Genomic DNA, 5009 nt, shown 5'->3' with positions numbered 1-5009 from the left:
TAATCATCAGTTCTGTCTGACTATAAATCCAGAAACACAAAGATTGCGAACGTTCCAAAATCCAAAATTAACAACGAAAGGTTATTTATTGTAACGTTAATCTTCTGACAAAGCTGTATTAAGAGAGAGAGAGAGAGAGAGAGAGAGAGAGAGAGAGAGAGAGAGAGAGAGAGAGAGAGAGAGAGAGAGAGAGAGAGAGAGAGAGATCAATTCAAATCAAATCAAATCAAATCAAATTTTACGAGGGTTGTGGCAGAGAGAGAAAGAGAGAGACAGACAAACAGACAGACAGACAGAACGACAGACAGACAGACAGACAGACAGACATATAGGCAGAAAAAGAGAGGGTGCAAAAGTGTGTGTGGAGGGGTAGAGAGAGGATCGGAGGAGAAAATAAAACGGAGGAGAAAACAGGCCCTTAGTAAAGAAGAATAAGAATGAAGTTGATGGGAGAGTATTGTTTTCCATCCAGGATAAATCGCGAACAATCCACTTTGCCCACCCAGCGATCCGCGCCATCGTTTTGTTATTTATTGGGGTTCCACTCACGTACATATCTGCCCTGAACACTCGCTAACGGGTAAACAGCGTCGCAGAAAAGAACGGATTCTGTTGTGAGGCACAATGCAGTGCATTCGACAGCCTCCAAGCCAGTTTCGCAGAAAAAAACCCATAAAAAACAACAACATAAAAACGACAGATTCCGGTTTTAAAGTGTTTGGTTATGCAGTTTAAACTCTTCAGTGCAGGACAACAACATAAAAACGACAGATTCCGGTTTTAAAGTGTTTGGTTATGCAGTTTAAACTCTTCAGTGCAGGAATATACACACAAAGAAAAATAACCGAAAAAATAGGCGATGCTGAAGGAGATGGTGGTGGGGATTCTCATTGTGGAAAACAAAACTATGTTTCTAAGAAACTGAAACCGTGACACCTTCGACCAAGCCCACATAGCGTTCCCCATGTATTAATCGTTTTTTTTTTTATTAGGCCTTCATATCTTATTCGAAAAAGAAAATTCAATAGAAGGCACGTTTTGTGTGACGCCTACCGTAAACCACCAGTTTCTGGTCAGAGACACTGTCAGGCTTGTACACACAGTACACACACCCTTTCACTTGAACACTTACCGCTAGCGAACACCCTAGGTGCCCCCCATAAGAACGAGCATTTTTCAAAGAATTTGTATTTGCATGGCCAGACCGATTTCCATCCATGTAAAACGGAAGCCTCGTTGTGGCGCTAGACCTAACATCACAAAAATAAATTGTCACCTTTTTACACAAACTTTGTTAAAACACCAAAGAATTCTGTTATCATCAAAACAATGTCAGTACAGTTCGAAGTTTTAAAAGTTTGAAAGTAGGGAGCCCGGATGTATGTCAAGCAAACTGGGTGAAGGAGTTGAATGGGTCGACTGGTGCATGCAACTTGCTGCTCTTTTGAATTGATGACGGGGAAGTGGGCTTCGAAAACAATACAACGTTTTCAATGCTGGTCAACTGCGATTGTTTTCAACCATGTGATACTGTTAGTTGCTGTGTCTGTGTAGATTGAGTATTGCGCGCATACACACGTACTTCCGCGACAGGGATATTATGACATCAAATGCGGTGCATTGCCCAAGCAGACGAATTGTTCGACAACCGCTAGTTTCTTTGAAGTCGCCGCTATTCTGTTTGTGTCAATATCAGTACTGCAGTCATTTGTTGTGTTGTTGATTCAGAGGAACACAATAACATGCTATAGCAGATACGAAGTCGCATTGAAACCACAAACTGACGACTAAATTCATAACGTATATAAAAGAAAGGAGAGGAAAATGGGTCACACGGGGCCACGACGGCTCGGGGGTGGAATAAACTACGAGAACTGGTGTGTGGTTTACGCATGACAAGTAGCCATTCAAGCGAACTGTGTCATTCTGTGCTATTAAATGCCTTTGCAAGTGTGTTCCATAAGGTTAGAATTGCTTATTTGTTTTAAAGATTCCATCGTTCTGTAAACCTCATGTGAGGCGGAGTGGGTCTTTAAACTCCAACGGATAGACAACTTTTACGACATACTCTTCGAACCAAGGGATGTCACTCCCGGACATCGGCACCATTACTTTGCGATAGAGGACAGCCGTGGCCATTTGTTCAGCCTCTGTTTTGGTTGATGTCAAATGGAAAGGTCCTCTCTCTTGCTGCTGAGATCCGGTCTGCACCTAGCTTTGTCTGACAGGATAAATGGAGGAGGATTTGAAAAAGACAGCCTAGAAAGTGGATTTTCTTTCCGTCACCTAGGAGGGTGAGAAAGTACAACCCAGTGAAAATTGTTTGGAGCTAGGCGTCGTGTGCACTGATCGAACAATAAGGAGAAGAAGAAGAAGGGGACCCGGTAGCTCAGTTGGTAGGTCACCTGACTCCGAATCTGGGCCAGGCGGTCACGGGTCAACTTAATGAGCATTACCCAGAGACGGTATCCATGTCTCATCCTGTGTCACCGCTGTGGCACGTGAAAGACCTCAGTCATTGTACCAGAAGTGCAGTTGGCTAATTACACTCATCTGGGAAGCGCGACTCTTGTTGCTGCTAGCTTTCCACTGGGAAGACGCTACCCGAATTCCCCAGCGTTAAAGTTATGAAAAAAAAAGCACGACGACGGCAATGACTGTAACAAAAAAAGCACGACAACGGCAATGACTGTAACAAAAAAAGCACGACGACGGCAATGACTGTAACAATAAAAGCACGACGACGGCAATGACTGTAACAAAAAAAGCACGACGACGGCAATGACTGTAACAAAAAAAGCACGACGACGGCAATGACTGTAACATAAAAAGCACGACGACGGCAATGACTGTAACAAAAAAAGCACGACGACGGCAATGACTGTAACAAAAAAAGCACGACGACGGCAATGACTGTAACAAAAAAAGCACGACGACGACAATGACTGTAACAAAAAAAACACAAGCAAAAAAAGCTAATGAGTTTTGCGGCTGAAGAGATACAGAAACAGTCACCGACGGACGGACGGACAGGCAGACAGGCAGGAATGTTCTTCTATTTGACTCTCTATGACGGCTTACTAGTGCCAAAACCTGGGGTTACCCATTATCACGTGATAATTACTAATTAACGCTGTCAGTTACTGTTTTCACTCGTTAGTTACTCATTTTCACGGGATAATTAGTAATTTTCACGGGAAAATGACTAATTTTTAGTTTTGGCACTAGAAATCCGTCAGGAAGTGAGCCAAAACTAAAAATTAGTAATTAACAGGTGAAAGTTAGTAATTTTCCCGGGAAAATTAGTAATTAACACGTGAAAATGGTAATTATCAAGGGAAAATTAGTAATTTTCCCTTGATAATTACAATTATGAGGTTTTGGCACTAGTATAAGCCCTATGACGGCTTACTAGTGCCAAAACCTGGGGTTACCCATTATCACGTGATAATTACTAATTAACGCTGTCAGTTACTGTTTTCACCTGTTAGTTACTCATTTTCACGGGAAAATTACTAATTTTTAGTTTTGGCACTAGCCAGGAAGTGAGCCAAAACTAAAATTAGTAATTAACAGGTGAAAGTTAGTAATTATTCCTGGAAAATTAGTAATTTCCCGGGAAAATTAGTAATAAACACGTGATAATGGTAATTATCAAGGGAAAATTACTAATTTTCCCTTGATAAATGAAAATGAAATGAAATGAAATGATAATTACAATTATGAGGTTTTGGCACGAGTAAGCCGTCATAACTCTCCCTGCCGGTTAAACGTCAGCTTGCCTTTCTGTCTGTGTTGCTATTTCTGTCCGTCTGTTTGTCGCCCTCCCCCCCTCCCTTCCAGAACGTTGAAGGTCACAAAGGGTTAACATTTTTTCCACCTCATCTGCGCTGCACGTGTATTGATTTTGTTTTTCCAGTTCATCGAATCATGGGCACACATCCACGCCGACACAAAAACAAAACCGAAAATTAAAAAACAAACAAAACATAAGACAAAAGAAAAAAAAAGAAAAAAGAAGAGAAAAGAAAATAGAACACTGACAGAAACAAAGAAACAAAGAAACAACGCAGGAAAGAAACAAAGAAAAAGAAGACAGAAACGAAAAAAGAAAGTGAGTACAATAAGATCACGTTACAAGTTCAATCAGATTCAGCTATCTCCTCATTTTCGTTCTTTTTGTCTTCCCCTTTTCTTTGACCATTTTGTTCTTTCTTTTTGGTTCCAAATTTTAATTTCAAATCTGGGGCACACCAATTTTTTTTAATCATCAGATTCGTGCTCAGGTGTTTTAAAGGCTACTACTCCTTCGCACTTTAAGCAATCATCTTCCCCACCACAGATCTGTCCAGGCTTAATGCTATACGATACCGATACATGCACAGCATGGCGGTGACCTAACGAGTCTTTTTACATTTAATCAAGTTTTGACTAAATGTTTTAACACAGAGGGGGAATCGAGACGAGGGTCGTGGTGTATGTGTGTGTGTGTGTGTGTGTCTGTGCGTATGTGTGTGTAGAGCGATTCAGACCAAACTACTGGACCGATCTTTATGAAATTTGACATAAAAGTTCCTGGGAATGATATCCCCAGATATGTTTTTCATTTTTTGATAAATACTTTTGATGACGTCATATCCGGCTTTTTGTGAAAGTTGAGGCGGCACTGTCACACCCTCATTTTTCAATCAAATTGATTGAAATTTTTGTAAAGCAATCTTCGACAAAGGCCGGACTTCGGTATTGCATTTCAGCTTGGTGGCTTAAAAATTAATTAATGACTTTGGTCATTAAAAATCTGAAAATTGTAATACATTTTTTTTATATAAAACGATCCAAATTTACGTTCATCTTATTCTACATCATTTCCTGATTCCAAAAACATATAAATATGTTATATTTGGATTAAAAACAAGCTCTGAAAATTAAAAATATAAAAATTATTATCAAAATTAAATTTCCGAAATCGATTTAAAAACAATTTCATCTTATTCCTTGTCGGTTCCTGA

The sequence above is a fragment of the Littorina saxatilis genome, linkage group LG2 (genome assembly GCF_037325665.1).
Source record: "Littorina saxatilis isolate snail1 linkage group LG2, US_GU_Lsax_2.0, whole genome shotgun sequence".
NCBI classification, from domain to species: Eukaryota; Metazoa; Mollusca; class Gastropoda; order Littorinimorpha; family Littorinidae; genus Littorina; species Littorina saxatilis.
Note: the sequence above shows the minus strand (reverse complement) of the source record.